Source organism: Stenella coeruleoalba, assembly GCF_951394435.1.
Source record: "Stenella coeruleoalba genome assembly, chromosome: 13".
Lineage (NCBI taxonomy): Eukaryota > Metazoa > Chordata > Mammalia > Artiodactyla > Delphinidae > Stenella > Stenella coeruleoalba.
In genome coordinates, this window is record NC_137159.1 from 19,621,334 (window position 1) to 19,641,931 (window position 20,598).

Sequence of the window (20,598 nt, forward strand, 5' to 3'; positions counted from 1 at the left end):
TGGACTCATTGACGTCATGGTGACTCTGAACATGGTTTTACATATTGTGATTTTGAGAACTCTGGCAGCAAACACTAAGTTTCAGTCTTGAGGCAGCTCCTAATCAATAATGCAGCTTGAAATGCCAGTGAATATTTCAACACCAGTACAAGGCTACTGCACACAGTAGGTACTTAATGATTGATTTCAACTAACTGTTCTTTAACTACAGCTCTTATGTTACGATATCAGAAACTCTTTGGTGAAATAAAATGTCCTATGTTTCAAATCACAATATTATCTCCTTTTAAAAAAAAATTTGGCATGATAGTCTTCCTAAGGGGGGGAGGAGGGGAAGAGAATAGTAGAATAGAATCATGAGACATTAGAAAAAAACTAATTGGAGTAAAAAAATGAACAATATACCATTAATAGATCAGTGTTATGAGACTGCAAACCAAAATTGAGTGATATGATTATATTTACTAGAATTTTGAAACCTGCTTGAATCAACTAAATAGGTAATATTTACAGGCTGGTGCTGGCCTCTGCTTTCTCCACTCTTGAATTGTTTACAACTTAGCTCAGGCAACAAGAGTCAGTTGTCTTCCTGGGGGCTCAAAAAACAATAAAGTCTATCATTAACTATTAAATGTTGGGCTATTTAGATTGATTTATGATTTGTGAAAGTGACTAGGCCATGAGTAAAGTGGCAAAGCGCCTTGGTGAGCTAATTGCACTAAATTTCCCAAGACTCTCTCAGGAAAGGAAACCCTCCTCCATGACTTCTGAGAGCATAATGGATTTGGGGAAGTAAAAGCTAAAAAGACTGGGTCAAGTCTTCTATCCTTGACTTAGGTGCCTTAAAAACTGGTTATCTTGGGGGAAAGAAGGAAGCTTAGCAGCCTTAGCTAAGTTGTATGCTGCTGACTACAAGAGCTTTAAGGGCTCAAAAAAGAAATGATCAGTACTCCTGGCTGGGAATCAAGTAAACACATCATGGAGAGGTAAGATATCCATCTTATAATGCTTTTCTGATTGCCTGATTAGAACAATTTTCTGGATGCTCAAAGACTATGATATTTTTCACTCTTCTGGAGGCACACTGGGTAAATAGATATATCAAACAATAATATCATTAGCAGTTTTAGAAAGACAATAAACTACCAGGGAGAGCTGATGCTGATTCTCCTAAGAAAGGAACTTGCTCCTTAAACCAAATCTGTATGATTGGCATCCATTCCTGAACCCTTTAATCATCACCTTAGCTGACCAAAAACAGATAGAGATATTCCAGGGACACTGATGGCAGAGATAAAAGTGACAAAATCAAGAATGTGTGGAGTCCTCATAAAAATACATTGTGATTTTTAAAAATGCAAGATGTTTTCAATCAAACACATGTACCAAAAAACACCACACAGCTCGAAGTTCCTCATGAACAGAACACTGTAGCTATCAAATTTGTCTGTTTTTTGTTCCTTGCTGTTGATCTATTTTATTTTGGGTTTTATTATTTTTTATTTTTAAAAAAAATTTATTGGAGTATAGTTGATTTAAAATGTGTTAGAAAAGAATAAAATACCTAGGAATAAACCTACCTAAGGAGACAAAAGACCTGTATGCAGAAAACTATAAGACACTGATGAAAGAAATTAAAGATGATACAAATGGATGGAAACATATACCATGTTCTTGGATTGGAAAAAACAACATTGTGAAAATGACTATATGACCCAAAGCAATCTACAGATTGAATGCAATCCCTATCAAACTATCAATGGCATTTTTCACAGAACTAGAACAAAAAATTTCACAATTTGTATGGAAACACAAAAGACCCCGAATAGCCAAAACAATCTTGAAAAAGAAAAACAGAGCTGGAGGAATCAGGCTCCTGAACTTCAGAATATACTACAAAGCTACAGTAATCAAGAAAGTATTGTACTGGCACAAAAACAGAAACATAGATCAACGGAACAGGATAGAAAGCCCAGAGATAAACCCACGCACATATGGTCACCTTATCTTTGATAAAGGAAGCAAGAGTATACAAGGGAGAAAAGACAGCCTCTTCAATAGGTGGTGCTGGGAAAATTGTACAGCTACATGTAAAAGAATGAAATTAGAACACTTCCTAACGCCATACACAAAAATAAACTCAAAATGGATTAAAGACCTAAATATAAGGCCAGACATTATAAAACTCTTAGAGGAAAACATAGGAAGAACACTCTATGACATAAATCACAGCAAGATCCTTTTTGACTCACTTCCTAGAGAAATGGAAATAAAAAGAAAAATAAACAAATGGACCTATGAAACTTAAAAGCTTTTGCACAGCAGAGGAAACCATAAAAAAGACAAAAAGACAACACGCAGAATGGAAGAAAATATTTGCAAATAAAACAACTGACAAAGGATTAATTTCAAAAATATATAAGCAGCTCATGCAGCTCAATATCAAGAAAACAAACAACCCAATCCAAAAATGGGCACAAGACCTAAATAGACATTTCTCCAGAGAAGATATACAGATTGCCAACAAAAACATGAAAAGATGCTCAACATCACTAATCATTAGAGAAATGCAAATCAAAACTATAATGAGGTATCACCTCACACCACTCAGAATGTCCATCATCAAAAAATCTACAAACAATTAATGCTGGAGAGGGTGTGGAGGAAAGGGAACCCTCTTGCACTGTTGGTGGGAATGTAAATTGATACAGCCACTATGGAGAACAGTATGAAGTGTCCTTAAAAAACGAGAACTACCATATAACCCAGCAATCCTACTACTGGGCATATACCCTGAGAAAACCTTAATACAAAAAGAGTCATGTACCATAATGTTCATTGCAGCACTATTTACAATAGCCTGGACATGGAAGCAACCTAAGTGTCCATTGACAGTTGAATGGATAAAGATGTGGCATATATATACAATGGGATATTACCCAGCCATAAAAAGAAACGAAATTGAGTTATTTGTAGTGAGGTGGATGCACCTAGAGTCTGTCATACAGAATGAAGTAAGTCAGAAAGAGAAAAACAAATACTGTATGCTAACACATGTATATGGAATCTAAAAAAAAAAAAAAAAAAAAAGGTTCTGATGAACCTAGGGCCATGACAGGAATAAACACACAGATGTAGAGAATGGACTTGAGGACATGGGGAGGGGGAAGGGTAAGCTGGGACAAAGTGAGCGAGTGACATTGACATATATACACTACCAAATGTAAAATAGATAGCTAGTGGGAAGCAGCCACATAGCACAGGGAGATCAGCTTCGTGCTTTGCAACCACTTAGAGGGGTGGGATAAGGAGGGTGGGAGGGAGATGCAAGAGGGAGGGGATATGGGGATATACGTATGCATATAGCTGATTCACTTTTTTATACAGCAGAAACTAACACAACATTGTAAAGCAATTATACTCCAATAAAGGTGTTAAAAAAAAAAACGCAATGAGATATCACCTCAAAAAAAAAAAATGTTGTGTTACTTTCTGCCGTATAGCAAAGTGAATCAGCCATACATATACATATATCCACTCTTTTAAAATTCTTTTCCCATATAGGTCATTACGGAGTATTGAGAAGCGTTCCCTTTGCTACACAGTAGGTCCTTGTTGGTTATCTATTTTATATATAGCAGTGTATATATGTTAATCCCAAACTCCTAATTTATCTCCCCACTTCCAGCTTTCCCCTTGGTAACTGTAAGTTTGTTTTCTATGTCTGTGAGTCTGTTTCTGTTTTGTAAGTAAGTTCATTTGTATCATTTTTTAGATTCCACATATAATTGATATTTTATGATATCTGTCTTTAAGAAAAATTTGGTTTTGTGTGGACATCACAGACAGAAAGTAGCTCTGTCTCAGTAATGCCATAGTCTTGTTTGAACACTTACAAGAAAAGCCAAAAATACCTGGAAGGCTGCTCCTTAATTAGACATTAAAAATCTCAGCTATAGTATTTAGGCATTTAACTCCAAAGTGATATGAGGTACATCAGAAAGACAAGAATGTTTTCTTCTTTTCTGGTCCTGGAAATCAAATTACATTCTTAAATATTTGCAGTTCTGTTCAGTTCCAGACACCAGCACATATTCAGTGCATTCAACACCCACTTTATCATTTCACTAATTTTTACAGCTTCAGGTATCATATGGGTGTTTTAAGAGCACACTATTGAAATAAAGCAGAATAGCAATTCAGAGATTTATAAAACACTTGCTTCTCATGTTAATATGTCATTATCATCATAAATTTGAGGATAAAATGAACTTATTTACTATTAAAAGGGAATTTATGGAATTTTCAATCACCAAGGTCATATGAAACCATAAGGACAAGAGACGATGCCGTGAATTCCAGGCAAATGTTATTCTCTATGATGATCATAGCAATGAAGAGAGCTATGGTCTCAATCTGAAGATTTATTCAGTTACCTGCACTGATACAATTAGGACACAAAATGATGTTAACATATACATGCCTATCTGATACAGAATTTCAAGGTTTCTACAAAACATACCTCCTATATTACAGATGGAGAATTCTTTAATTCAGTAAGAGACAAAGCAATACACTTCCCTGAACTCTGAGAGGCAAGACAGAAGCAGCCGATGTTATGCCAAAGGAATTCAACCTTAAGAAGACAAAGAACTTCCACAGAGATGGACATAGGAGTAGATTTAGTGACCACCTTCACAGCTTGATTGGAGCAGAGCCCGAAAGGTCTGGCTGTCCCCAAAAATGTTTGCAACAGTGTCTCTCTTTCACTCTGAGATATTATGAAATCCTTTTAAAATGTAGCTACTTATGGTGATAATAAAATGAGCTAATGTTTGTTAAAAAAAAAAAAATGTAGCTGCCTCAGACCGAGATGAGTTTATCAACCTGATTACCAGTAACTGAGGCTCTGAAGGACTGAAGAGGCTTAGACAACAGGGATAGTTTGATCAGGGAAGGATGGCTTAATAGAGGTTGGCAGCTGGGGCAGCATGAAGACGCAGAAGGAGAGGAAAAAAATGAGAAACGCTTTTTCTTGCTTTTGTTTTAAAGGACCTCACTGAAGCATCTGACATTCTTGATTATTCTATATGTTTTAATGTTTAAAAATCATATGATGATCCAGAGGCTGGGCTCTGGAGGCAAGCAGCCTGGGGTTTACATCTTGCCAGCCAAGAAAGGTGCTTTGCCTCTGTGAGCCTCAATTTTTTCAACGATAACACAAACTGGTACTCACAGATATAGAGAACAAACTAGTGGTTACCAGTGGGGAGAAGGAAGAGGAAGCAGAGCAAGATAGGGGTGGGGGAGTAAGAGGTACAGATTATTAGGTATAAAATAAGCTACAAGGATATATTGTATAACACAGGAAATATAGTCAGTATTTTATAATAACTATAAATGAAGTATAACTTTTGAAAATTGTGAATCACTATATTGTACACCTGTAACTTATATAGTATTGTATAGTAACTATATTTCAATTAAAAATTCTTCTGTTTTGTAAATAAGTTTATTTGTATCATTTTTTTAGAGTCTGCGTATAAGCAGTAGCATATGATATTTGTCTTTCTCTGTCTGACTTACTTCACTTAGTATGAGAAACAGACTCATGGACTTAGAGAATGAGTTTATGGTTACCGGGGGAATGGTGTGGAGGGATAGATTGGGAGTTTGGGATTAACATGGACACACTGCTATATTTAAAATAGATAACCAACAATGACCTACTATTAAAAAAAATGCTGATAGAAACAAACAAACAAACATACTGGTGATAAGGTTGAAATGAAAATGGTTACTGTTATTAACCCAGTACCCAGCAAGGATTTGAGAGATATTATTTTCATACTGTGCATTTTATTTAAAGGTCACTATCAAATAAATACTTTAATAATATCAATCACTGATGCATTCAGCCATTCAAATATTGAGTACCTTAGATGTACCATATAGTGAAGATACAGAGGAGATCAAGTTAAGCATGATTTATATTCCTTAGAGAAGCTTATATTTAAATCAGACAAGTAAATGCATTTTTATAGTTCACATCATGAAGATTACTACAAAGGAAATAAAATGGAGGCAGTGACAGAGAATAAAGGGAGGTCAATTTTATGTGTGATTATTGCATCCTTCAGTTACAATTTTTATAAAGTTACAATCTCAGTATGTACCCTTTCGTTACTGCTTAATCTCTTATATCGCAAATATTTCCAGTGTCTGTATACTTGTAGTCAATTTTTATAACAGAATAAAATCACCAAATGTTTTCGCTTTATTATTTGGCAAGTCAATTCCCTGTTGCCAGACATTTAAAGGACTCTCCAGTGTTTGCTGTTACTAAAAACAGAGTAACATACATCTTTAGGCATCCAGTTTTGCTTCTGTCAGAAGTGGACTTTCTGGGTTAGGGATAATGGTACGGTGCTTGTTTACATATGGCCATGTGCTTGCTGAAAGGTCCCCAGCAAGGCATGATTTATTACCTCTCCAGTGTCACCAGCATTAGCTCTACACTCCTGGACACTGTTTCTCCTTGCCTTCTCGGACACCTCCTCATCTGAATACCTTTCCAGCCTTCATTCTACAAACCACAAGTATAAGTCAGTATTGCTTAAAAAGTCACTTCATTTTCCCAGCTAGACTGTGAATTCTTGCAGGACAGAGGCCTTCACTCCACCTAGTACATAGCTGGGATCACGGGTACTCAATTCTAATTTTTTGAATTTATTAAATCCCACAAATTGCCTTTATGCAATATAAAGTAGAACACCATTCAACTTGTCATAAACTAGTCATACAAGCTAGGAGGGCCCCAAGTTCTACAATCTGGAGTTGCAAGCAATTATATGTCCTCCATGCCATCCTTTCCACAGTTTATCATCAAATCAGCTTTCAGAAGCTAAGACCAAATGAAACCTATACAACATCTTGCCACATGGTGCTGGGGAACAGTTTCTTCTTAATCCCACCAGTCTTTGTACCCTTGCTGGTACTTACACACCTGTGAGGACACAAATCTGCATTCCTAGGGCTCCTCAGGGATGCTGAGCAGCCTGTGTTCTCAGGTACACACACACCACTAGCCAATAACTGTTCGCATGCCTCTGCCCAAATTAAAGTGATCAGTCTGCCCTGGTGACTCTGATGAAGGTAATCGCCAGTTCACATTCATGAACAAACTGATGTGCCTGCTTTGTAACTGAATCACTCAGCATAAATCTATACCTTTCATATATAAAAACCTCAGTGGCTTAAAATAATGCAATAAAGCATCACCTAATGCCTTCTTGATGCCTGTTCATCAATAATGTGGTTGTGTGAAAAGGATAGGAGGGACTTAGCATGTGTTATCTAAAATCGTGCAATGAATGTAATACCCTTTTCATTACTATAGACCTTCTGGGATTTTGTTTCCTCCAACCATTCACTGAGAAATTAAGTTATTACTCTCCACTACTATTTGGTCTCTCAGAGTCTCATGTAAGTAAATAAAATCTTAACGTATTTCCATATAAAACATGTTGACCTTCATATATGTGAGATGAATCCCCCACTGCCTATGAATGGAGCCAGAGCTTCAGGTTCTGGCTCTAGCAGTGAAGAAGGGATGCACTGAAATACCCAGGGAAGGTTTGAAGAAGATCCAGATAATAAATGAGTACAGCCACTCTCTGTAGCCTGGTCTTAGACATTTCAAGATGACAAGTGGAGGGGTGGAGTCAAGGCCATAACCACAGTGAGGAGGAAGGACTCTAAGTATCCTAACCAATACTGAACCTGTGACTTCAGCTCTCTTTGCACAGAATTCCAACTTGATGCGGGAAATAGAAATCCCTACGTTCTCCACTTTATACTCCAGGGTTTGTTTTCTTTGGGGGGAGGTGCCTGCACCAATTAAATGCTTAGCAATCAGCCAAGGTTCAGTTCAAGGTCCACAAGTCCATGAAGAAGTCCCATTCATACTGGCCAATAAAAATAGATCTCTCTTCTAAACCTTTTCAAGCTTACTACCTGCCTTACTGGTGGCTACTTTCCGCAAACTGTTGTTTAATTCATTACTTGTGGTATGTGCAGATGGATGGATGGGTACATACAGAATTAAATATGCAGATACACATAGATATTGTACATCTTCAATTCAATTCCAACCTCCTTGAGAATAATGGTTGTGTTTTATTCATCCTCGTGGCCCCTCTGGTTCCCTGTACAAGATTTCACACACAACAGGTATGAATGTGGTTCCAGGGCAGCCTCCCTATCCTGGATGTTTCCTTATCTCCTGCCCCCGCCTGCACTTACCTCTATTGAGTCCTATACCCTCTTATCACTGTTAACCCAACAAAGGATGCTAATTGATCACAGTATTCACTAAAGTAGTATTTTCTCCTCCTAGGAAAATATTCTCTAATCTATCCCTCCTAACATAACACCTTAACCCAATTAAGATATTCCCAAGTCTTGAAGAACTTGAAGGAAAAATGTACAGTGTAGAAACTTCAGGCTCCCCAGGTAAGCTGTTGGGGAAATATTTAAGGGTAGGGAGTTTTCTGTAAGCTCTGTCATCTTTATCTAAAATTTCTTCTGTCTTTTCTTCCTCTGACCACCTGTTTTTGTAAATAAAGTGTTACTGTAACACATCTCTGCCTATTCACTTATATATTGTCTATGACTGCTTTTGAACTACGAGGGGAGAGTTGAGTATTTATGATAGAGACCACAGGACCCACAAGCCAAGAATATTTACTATATAGCCCTTTACGAAAAAAAGATTGCAAAGCCCTAGTTTAGGTGAAAACCTGGGCAGAAAAAAATGGTCAGTTTTATTAGACCTGTCAAATATGCCAAAGCAACCTCATAGCAGGAAATGGGAAGGCTATCATACTGTGGTATTTACGGCACAAGTGCCATCAACAAAATTAAGTAGGTCAGGAAGGGGCACATATCCGTAGCCTAGAAAACCACGTGCCCCTCCCAGGTCTATTTAACAGTGTTAAGTTCTGAGACAAAAATAATAATAAAATGAAAGTAAAAGGAGGACAGGAAGGTGGAAAGAGAGGGGAACAGACACCCAGAATGACTTCTAGGATGTTCTCCACTACCCATGCTAAGTTTGCTGGTGAACAGAGTCAAAAGAAGCAAATATGAGTCTGTGATGCCATGTGTCTTACGTCCCAGTATAGCCCATCAATCACCCCTTCCTGAAGCTAGAGGATCACTCTCCACTCTCTGGGCTTCTTTGAACTAACCCAGATGATCAGTTTTGCAGTCTCTCATCTACACTTATATTCTCCTCGAACTTCCACTTCATCTTTCACTACTTCTCCACCTAACCCCTTGCGAGTCTTCACCCTGGGCTCCACCAGTGTGCACAGGTAGCCCAGTCAGAAACCTAGGGTATATCTAACGGAAGGTACTGGTCCTCCCGGGGGATCCTTGGAAGAAACCTGTGCTTGGTCACTGCAATGGGCCGTTGTCTGGAGGAGAAACCCCAGAAACCGGTTTCACAACTTCAGAGGGCTCCCAGGTAGACTAGAGTAATATGTATGGGGGTGGGGGAGATGACCTGACTCTGACCCTAGGCTACACAAGGAAAAAGACTGAAGAAATGACCTTCAAACCAGCCCCATAGCCTTATCACCTCCTTCCCAGCCCTCAAGCATCTATAAAAATTCTTCCTCCTCCCATTTCCATTGCCTCCCAGAATCTTTCTAGGCTCAGTCCCTCAAATCTGCTTGCCCCATTTTACCTGTCCTCCATTACCAGCTCTTCCTTTCTTCAGTTCAGATCTGTTCTTGCATTCTTCCCTACGTTCTCTCGTGAAGCTTCAATTCTCCCCCTAATGTCCAAGTCCCAGCTTGTTTGGGTGCAGATCAGAGCTCCCCTTTTCCAAGGCTTTCCCTACCCATTTCTTGCCCAAACCAGGTGGCAATCCAGGTCCCTCAGTCATCACAGAGGAGAAGACCGAGACCTCGTGCTCATTCAACAATGTAGACAAAGCCATCCTTGTGTAGCAGCACGCTCTGATAGTCTCCAAACCCCTCTTCCCCTTCCATGTGTTTACACTCATCCTTGTTCTACTTTCTTTACCTACCTTCATACTCTGGTTCCTGATACCTGCTTCAAGTTCTCCTTTGTATAACAACACCTATGAAAACTTTTTCCTGGCTATCCAACATCATCAACCCAGTGGGTACACTCTCCTTCAAAAGTGAGAGCATCATAACTGCAGCTATGAGAGCATTTTCTTACCTCTGTCCTATGTGACACACACACAGCCAAAGCCTCTTGATTTCATTGATAACCAAAGCTTTTACAAGTCTCCCCCAAGATGGACAGTCCCTTGTGGAGTGCCCTGCATCCCCTTCCTTCTATGGGCCACAAGCCCCACCAATACTTGCAAACATACCAGTGTTTTGCTCAGCTTTGAAATCGAACACATTTCTATGATGCCCAGAGAATAGGGCAGAGCTGTGCCAGAGGGTAAGCAGCAGAGTTATTTCATGTGATCTGGGAACCATCTCTGAAAGAGCCCTGCCACATGGAGTCCCGTGTCTTCCAAGGTGACCTTCAAGAAGCCACCTCCACCTTGTTGGGCAACAGAAGCTGCCATCACAGTCCAGCACCATGGCCAGGCTTGGACCCCAGATGCATCCTGGTTTCATCTGCACACCCTCAGGAGACCATAGCCACATCTAGATGGAAGGAGCAGCTGTGCTTGCAAAAGCGCAGGTCAGCTCCCAGCCAAGGTCATGCTCATAACCAATGCTCGAAGGAATAGATTGAGCTCCACAATGCCCTTCACGTGTGCCTCAGCTTAGCAACTTTCTACAAGAGAACTGTTTTTGCTGTCATCCTCAGTGGGTCACATTTTTCCCTAGCTGAATCAGTCATCTAGGTGAATGGCCAGTCAGCCTGACCTTTAATCTGCTATGTAATAAAGACGGCCTTCTGACGAATAGTCCCAGAGAAAAACAAGTCATGAGGAAATTCTGTGCATCTTGTTTCTGTTTAGCTGTGTGCCTTCCAGGATAGCTGTTTACCTAACTGTGGCCTTTTGCCTCTAATAGGCTCCACATTTTTTTTCCCCATGGGATCCAGGTTTAGCAAACATACTCATTGTGGAAACACCAATAATATTGTGCGTGTACACATAGAGAAAAGGAGAGAGCTATGAAGATATTTGGGTCTTTTCATCTATGAAAATGCTCTTAGTTAAGTAAGTGATAGTTATGATTATTGTTTTAACATTCCCTGAAGCCTAGGGAAATTTCTAACTTTTGAAGAGCTTAATACCTATATCTCACAGTAGAATATATTATACATATGGATATATAGGTGTACATTTTTTCATTGGCAATATTTAGTGATGAAATATGAGTAACAATCTATGCCCATGGGCCAAATGTAGCCAATGGCTTGTTTTTATATGGTCTTCGAGTTAAGAATGGTTAATGTGAGACATTATCTGTTCCACAGAGTCTAAAATATTACTGCTCTTAATAAAAGCTTGCTAACCCCTCGAATATGGTAATATTCTGGTGTTTGTCAGGTTGTAGGCCAGGACATGAATGGTGTCAAGTACCCCAGTCCTGAAACTCTTTGCTTCTGTTCAGTGAGGCCCTCTGTACTCCCATCATTTCCCAAGTACTTCTCCAGTGATGTTCTTCAAAGGCAAGGACCTTTTGATTCCTCATCCTTTCATGTATTTATATTTACCTAAATTCTGTTACATCATTCATCGTTTCGCCAGATGTAACTTTTCCAAAAACCCAGTCTATCCTCAGGGACTAAAGAGCTACTAAATTTGAGAATGTTCCAAAGAATGCATCCAAGACTTTTAATGGAATTCACAAAGAATCGGTGCAAAAAACATGTTGGAGGCAGTATGTCTAGAATATGGGCAAAACTCCCAAAGGGTCTACTTGGAAGAAAACAGCACTCTTTAGGTGAATATACTTCTTGTGGGAGTTGTACCTTGTATGTACCAGGACACATTAGATCCAGAACAAGGCCTGAAGGGTGCGGTGCCGCCCATGGTTCCAGAGTGAGAGATGACGAGGTGAAGTTTTGCTCCTCAAACCATTGTCCACAGGCTAGTACACTTGTTTTGCCTTCTTTAAAGACAATATACATATATATATATAGTCTCCTCATATCATCACCTTTTGCAAATCTATAGAAGTAAACAGTTTGAGAGGGTTTTTTTTTTAACACTTTTTAATTAGAGAGGCCAAATTACTATCATTATTCATTAATATTCTGGGTACAAGTGAGACCCTGTGATCTGACACCAAAAGCACGTGTTCCTGGCCACTCAGGGTGCTGAAATCAAGTGGGTCATATTTTTCGCAGATTCTTTCCCCTAAATGCAGACATGTGCACACACAATGACCATCTTCTGTTACCCTCCCCCTGCAAAGTTATAAGGGTGACAGAAGGAGGATAAAATTCATGTAGTTCTTTATATCCAGGATTCTTAGAGAAGTTTACATTCAAGGGAATCCTAGGTACCTGAATAGTGCCTAAGACACTTTCAACGTTTCTAATTTCATTCAATTCTCACAATGCTTAGAATAATACAAGAAGAGTTGAATGTGTGAGTATTAATTGTGCAGTTTCTTAAGAAGATTTACATGCATTTTCTCATTATATCCTTGCAAAACCCTATGAGGTAGGTACTATTATCATTCCCATTCTATAGGTGAGTAAATGAGGCCCAAGGAGGTTCAGTAGTTACCTCATGGTCACACGACAGAAAGCAGGAAAGTCAGGTTTGAACTCCTGCAGACTAACTCCAGGGCATATTCAACAAAACCCGACATGATGCTTATTTATTGATCACCACAGACCTTAAAAATGGGTAACCATTTGTTTCCATTTCACAGATGATGAAAACTGAAGTTAAGAAGCTAAGAGAGAGAATAAGTAGCTTGCCTAAGTCATACAGCCAATGATAGCAGAGCCAGTATTTGAACCTGGCGTCTGTGTCCAGGCCCTACACAGAGACACACACAAAGTCTGTATATATAAAATATATAACACAATTGCACCCTCTGTAATCCTACCAGTGGAAAAGGCCATTATTATAATTACAGATAATTGAGAGTCAATGAGGCAGCCTTCCAAATTTAAGTTAAAATCACTTTAAGAGGGATGTAGGAAAAGCTGACGTGATAAGCTTGCTGAATTCTCCTCCAGCATAGAACTCTGGCAGAAGATGTGCTTTACAAGCAACAGGCTACAATAGAAGAGAAAACACAATTTGATACTGAGGGTAGACAGCAGATTGGAGAAAGGAGATTGGAAACTCAGCCTTGGTTGACTTTAGTGTTTTGCCTGAGGCCAGTCCTGCTCCTGAGGTTTACCCAGACACAAGAGCAGTTAGAGTCAGAGTCCCTGAACTTGACAATGGTATCAAGTTATTTCCCTTTTACAGACATGAGAAAGGGGGTCAGCAACACAGGATGAAGGCGTTGGCCTGAGTACAGCACATCAGAGTGGAAAAGGCATTCACCAATCTAGTCCCCCCAAAAAGCCTTCAGGGACCTGCCTAACCAGACTCTTGCTCCCAGCCAAGGGGTCTGCTGTGGGCACACTGAACCCATCTAACCAGGCCAGGCAGGACAGGGTTCCTGAATGGGGGTTCCAAAGTATAACTCAGGAAGGTGAGAAGCAAGTCTCCGGATTTGTTCCTATCTCTTGCTTCTCTAGGTGAAGAGAACAAAGATGGCAAAAGTCACTCTAAGAAATCCAGCTGTACATTTCTGCCCCAGCCCAACCTGGGGCCAGAAGAGGAGAGTCAGTGAGAGGACACTGCCTGGCTTTGGCTTCATTCACTTGCTTAACACATTCAATTAATCACCACAGCAGGCTTTGCGAAGTCAAGCAGAAGAAAAGAAAGAGACATCATCTCTGCCTTCAAGCAACCCTCAATCTCATTGGATGAGCCAGCCAATAACGGAGCAAATACAGTGAAATATAAATCGTGCTGCAGTAAGAGCCTCTGCCAGCTGGAGTGGAAGCACAAAGTCGGGGGACATTATTTTTGGGTGGGAGGGTTTGTAGACCTAGGGGTTATTCAGGAAATGCTTCAACCATGCAAGTCCACAGGGAACTCTACTTAATATTCTGTAGAGTTTACCCTTGTATGGGTAAAGAATCTGAAAAAGAATGAATATATGGATATGTATAACTGAATCACTTTGCTGTACACCTGAAACTTACACAACATTGTAAATCAACTATACTCCAATAAAATTATAAAAAAAGAAATTGGAATATATTTCAGATTGATCAAAAATAGGAAAACAAACAAACAATCTAAGTCCAAAGTCTTACATAAGGTAGACCCTAAGGTGGGAGAGAAGGAAATGGCAAGGGCAGAGGGAGGGCATTCCAGCAAGAAGGAACAATGTGAGCCTGGTCCAAGGAGCCTGGGGTATTTGGTGATTGGCAAGCGGTTCATTAAGACTGTGTAAGGAGAGGGTCAGCAGGTAATAACAGCTAGATATGGAAGTCAGAGCCAGAGATGGAATAACTTTGACTTTCCCTTCTAGGCAATGGAGGGAGCTTTAGGCAGGTGACTGATGACTGGACAGATGTTTTATGAAGAGCATTTGGGCACCTGTTTGGAAGATGAACTGGAGGAGAATGAGACAAAGCGGGGGTCTGCCTATAGAATTGGATACTTATGGAAAGGAAAACGTGCACCTATTTATACAAGATAAGGGAGAACAAGGTGCATGGAGGTCAGTGTGTAAGATACAATTTTGTGACCCCTATTTTACAGATGAGGACACGAGACTCAGAGAAGTTAAGTTCATCTCCCATAATCACCCAGTTTGTCAGATTGAGAGCCAGAAATAATCTGTTGTCTGTTTCCCTGCAGGTCCATCTATTCCTGAAGGTCTGCAATCCCCATGAACAGGTACCCTTTTGCTAAGACAATAAAGACAGGGATCGGCAACTCCTGACCTGAGGGTCAAGGTCAAAAGGCCCTATTCTACGCTTTTGCTCACCCTACTTCATCTCTCTCTGTACCTTGCCGAAGGTCAAGTTCAATGATCCAGGAAGCCTTCTCTGACCAACATCACATAGGCTAATATGATCTTCCCTCTCTTCTGAAATCTTAATATATTAGTTTTAAAAATTAGTCTCAGGCTTCCCTGGTGATGCAGTGGTTAAGAATCCACCTGCCAATGCAGGGGACACAGGTTCGAGCACTGGTCTGGGAAGATCCCATGTGCTGTGGAGCAACTAAGCCCATGTGCCGCAACTACTGGGCCTGCGCTCTAGAGCCCGTGAGCCACAAGCACCGAAGCCCACGTGCCTAGAACTTATGTCCTGCAACAAGAGAAGATGCCGCAATGAGAAGCCCGCGCACTGCAACAAATAGTAGCCCCCGCTCTCCGTAACTAGAGAAAAGCCCGAGCGCAGCAATGAAGACCCAATGCAGCCAAAAATAAAATAAATAATAAAATAAATAAATTTAAAAGAAGAATTAGTCTCAAGTTTGATTATACTAAAACTGCTCTCTGTGAAGAGCTTGCCTCCCCAATTATATCCTCTGATTCTCAAAGGCAGGGACAAGCCCCTCCCTCCCCTGTACTGACCTCAGTAGGAAATACGATGCTGACAACCCAATAGGTAACGAGCCTTCCTGCCTGCAAGCATCTGGCTACCAGGCCTTGTGCCACTCACACCCTCACAACAGAGGAGGGGAATTCACCTTGGAGTCCAGCCCCTTCACATAATCAGAACTGCAGTATAAAAAGCCCTGCTGTGTCGTGAACACTGTCCCTGAAGTTTAAGTTCAGCAGTAGGAATTGACATTCCCTATCTTCCTCTCTCCATCTCCTACCTGGTAACTTGCTCTTCACGCAGGCCTGCCATTATCATCAAATCACTAACATTTTCCTCCTTTTGCTTCTCTTTCCCACGCTCCAGTCACTCACACTGAGTTTCTCCTCTCAATTTACAGGTCTGATTTATATATCTTTTTTGACTCGCTGAAAAGTTGCTTTTCTCTGCTCACTGCAACCAACCTAATATTTACTCAGCCTTTGTCATGTTTACACCTCAGCTTTCATTTCTGCTCTCCCATTCAGCCTGCTGGAGATGTTCAAGGTTGCTCTAAATGCTTTTTTCACTGGAAAGTTCTTCTTGCTCCTGAGTAGGTATGTTATTGCAAAGATTCTCAACACTCCCTTCTTAGACGATCTCATTCACTGCTGTGATCTTAACTATTTTCACCTTTGAGTTGAAAATACCCAAATCATCCACTATCCCAATCTCTTTGTTACGTTCTTGATGTAACTTTCTGAGTTGGTTGAATTGCTCCAAAAAGGTGGCCCACAGTCACCTCAAAGCTATGATTTCACCAAAAAAAAGGTTCCCCTCACATATTTTTCCTGCTTAGTTTCACTATCAGCTAATGACACATCCAATCTCTTATTTACCCAGGATAGGAAACTAAGATTCTTATTCAGTTTATATACAAATTCTGTCGCCTTTAACTGCAATTGGTTTCCAATTTGTTTCCTTCCTAATCCCTTTGCCACTGCCAAAGTTCAAATCTTTATCATCTCTTACTGATTACTGGCATAAAATGTAACCCATTTCTTATGGTATCCAGAGTCCCCCAGGCTGGCCCCAACCTGGTTCTCCAGCTTTAGATGCTCTCTACATCCAATCATACCCCAATTCCTACTACATCTGATCACACCCCGATTCACTACATCCGACCACCCTCCAAGCCTTACTACTTCCCATCACAGCCCACTCAATCTCCATGCTACAAAAGACTACAGCCTTCATAGAGACCTGCCTTTTCAACCATGTTTCAAAAAATGTTTGAAAAACAGCTGAGGCTCATAAAACAACCAATCACCCTGAGGAGCCCCAAATCTCTGGCTTTGGACTTCAGATATGACCTCTGTTCAGAATCAGAAAAAGCATGACTCGTTCAACAGAAACACAGGGCCCAGGTTCCAGATCTGCCTTGTAGGGAACTTCCACTGAGAAAGACGGACAGATCACACAGTTCAGTCATGTAATTGTTATGTCACGGGGCATATATTCTTAAAGAAAATTGACTTTTTGGTTTCCCTCTCTTCATTTAATTTATTCCCTGGGGCTAGTTCTTCCTTCCCCATGCTTTTTCTGGTCATTCTGAAGTAAGACTGTCTCAACTTGTTTTTTTGGTGTGTTATTTTCTTATTGCTGCTGTAAGAAATTACCACAAAATTAGTGACTTTAAACAGCAAAACATTGTTGTCTGACATTTCTGAAGGTTGGGAGTTTCAGGTGGATCTCACTGGGCTAAAATTAAGGAGGCAGCAGGGCTGGGTTCCTTTCTGGTGCCTTCCGGGGAGAATCCATTTCCTTGCCTTCTCTGTCATCTAGAGGCTGCTCTTATTTCTGGCTCAGGGTTCCTCTCCACCTTCAAAACCAGCAATGTCCAGTCAAGCCTTTCTCACATCACATCATTCTGACTCCACCTGTCCTTTCTCCCTCGTTCATTTATAAGGACCTTTGTGATTACACTGGGCCCAACTGGAACATCCAGGATAATCTCCTTATCCTAAAGTCAACTGATTAGCAGACTTCATTCCTTCTACAACCTTAGTTCCCCCTTGTTACGTATTGTACCTTTTTAAAAAGTGTAAGGATTAGAATGTGGATATCTTTGGGGGGACATTATTCTGCCTACCACATATGGTTCTACCTAAAAGTTAAAGCTTAAATCTTGCTTTAAAGTTAAGGCTCCTCTCCTTCCCTTGATGGGACTATAGTAAGTGAGAAGGCACTCACTTAGCTTCTCTTCTGTTCCTTCAACTGGCAGCTTTAACTCCTGCTTCCCCAACTTGCTAATAGGGATTTTCAGGGCCTCCGGGGGTGGGGAGAGGCAGATGATGCGAGAAGAGAAAGGAGAAACAGGAATGTCTTTGCTCCCTGCACAGTGATGCTGCACCAAAACTCATGCTCTCTGGGGGTGGCAGGTGTTCACAGTGGCTCTGTCATCAATGGTTGTCCTTGCTGAGAATCAATGCATCTTCTCCCCACTGGTCCTTTACTCCTACATCAGTCCCTAGGAATCAATACCTCCAGTTTTTCCACCGAGGTTAATTCACTCTCCAAACAGCCATCTTGAATAGGACCTTGACTCCCTCCACACCAAATCTCTCCACCCACAGGAAATGCCAGTCCTTTTCATGGATCAACTCTGGGAGGATAGGCCAATTCCAGCACAGCCAACTTTCCTCTGCTTCACTGTGGAAGCAACTGCAACCTGATTCTCACTCTTTAGATTCTCCCAACCTGATGAGACCCTCATTCCTCTGTGTTCTTCTCCAGCATGTGGAGGACTTTTCCAGCTCTCCTTGTGCTTTTGTCAGAGCCTGTTTCCCTTTGTTAAAGATAAGGGTTGGTATAACATACCGAAAGCAGCCCTCTCCAGAAATGTCTTCCCTCTGATATCTATGTGTCCATCCTTTATACCTCCAGAGTAGGTGAGGGTATTAAGAGTTTGCTAAACCAGCTTTCAGTCAGCTGCTTAGAAAATTGCACCTCTTGGTCCTACACCTCAATTTGGAAAATGATGCAGAAATGTCTATTTTATTAGCATTCTTGGTAGAGGTGGGATAAAGAAACAGGGGAGAGTCTCCTTATATAGGTGAAAGGAAAGGGCTTCTAAGCAATAGTGGATCAATAATAAGACTGTATCCTAGAAAGAATGTAGTCCGTGAATGACATAACAGGACCAGTCTCTCGGACTTTCCAGTACATGTTATTCCTTAGGGTGGTCCATGGGTGTCAGCTTCCCCAAGTGAGGACACTGTTCATTATGGGTCTGAGTCTGATGAGCAGCTGGGACCCTTGGGACTGTTATTTTAATTAATCCATAAGAGCTATTCCCAGACTTCTGTGCTATGGGCTATTTTGGCAGGACAGGAAAGATACCAGCAGGTAGTTGCTTCCCACAATTTAAAGGAAATATTACCAAACAGATAATTCACCCTTTGAATAAGTGTAAAATTTTCTGGGACACAGAGCCCAGGGGAGGTCAGAACAGACCAGGTCAAGGGATCAGTTCTGACCTATTATTATCTATAGCTCAGAGCTGTGGTTAGGCCACATGCTGGGGAGTGACAATGCTGTTACCAACACTCATGCAATATGGAAGCATTTTTTTAAATGATGTTAAAGCTAGAAGGAGATTTACACAGTGTCTAGCCCGTATGTCTCACGTTAAGATGAAGAAACAGACCTAGAGAGAGTGGGATTTTCTCAAAGATGCTCTGTAAATTAGTGGCCAAGCCAGGATTCAAAAGCAGGTACCCCAACTACTAATCTAATGATCTTACCATTTCTGCAGTCTGGACTTGGCAGTGGTTTCTGTGTTTTATTGTTTCATTAGCACAAAGTATAGGATAGTACTCCAAAAAGTTTCTAGGTCTTCACGCTAATTTGTTTCCTTCCACATCTTCCTTTCCTTTGTCTTCTCAGCACATTTTCTCTTCCATCTTAGATACTCTCTGATTTTATAAATGTTGTAACACACACACACGCACACACACACGATACTGCTGTGTGTATTTTGTATATCCCCTCCTCAAATCAAGCTCCAGATATTTCTTTCATATTTTCCACTGTCCCATTAGAATGTACTAATTGTGAGTTCCCTTCTCTCCTCTAAGTGATAACAAATGATGCTGATGTGTTCAAGAGAAAAGCCCATTCCTATTTATGCTAGTAAGTAAATTATCGTACCCTCTCAGTTATCCGGGGCAGAAATGAACAAAAACCAGGATGAGTAAGTTCACAGATAAGCCTATCACCTATAAATGGATACTAAATTCAGTTTTAGTTTCTTGAGAACTAAATCTGAACCAAAGCCAAAAAAGCAAATACTGGATTGCATAAGTTTTTGTTTTGTTTTTTGTTTTTTAACAAAAAGATGCTTGCTGATTCAACTTCAGAAACCAAACTTTTCTTGAAATAAAATAGCATTTACTCATGTACAGAGTCAAGGCAAGGATATTTAAGAATCTAATGGAAAAAAACCCACTAAGTATGTTTTAATGTTTAATGTAGATAAAAACATTCCACTCCAGATAATGATTATTGATATTATCTTCAACAGTGAAAACAAAAAGCCTGACACTGCAGACCATCTAAAGACTGAGAAGTAAATACAACCAGGAAGTAGAGTCAACTGAGTTCAAAGTTTAGGCAGAAACTTGATCAAGAATAGCTTCTATATATTTCAATATATCTGATAGTCATGGTGTGTGTGTTTGGGCAGGGGTATTATTCTCTATCCAGAAAGACAAGAAAGGCATGGAATGTTCTTGGACTATTGGAGACTTCCCAGTATCATAACCAAAATCTGTGCTTCTGTGGGTGTCTGAAGAGGGGAAGAATGGGACAGACTGGGAAAATGATGTTCCAAAACCAAAAGACCAGACTGATCCAATTATTCCATGATGACATTCCACACCTCCCCAGAGATCACCAGCTCACAATGCCTTTAAATGACATTTCATCTTGTATATTAAACTAAATATACAAGACATTCTTTAGGAATCACCA

General features: G+C 40.3%; 1 protein-coding gene across 2 annotated transcripts in view; it reads right to left on the reverse strand.

The window, feature by feature from the left end:
- Window positions 1–20,598, reverse strand: part of CTNNA2 (catenin alpha 2) — a 1,199,753-nt gene that overhangs the window by 111,486 nt on the left and 1,067,669 nt on the right. The gene's annotated exons all lie outside the window — the stretch shown is intronic.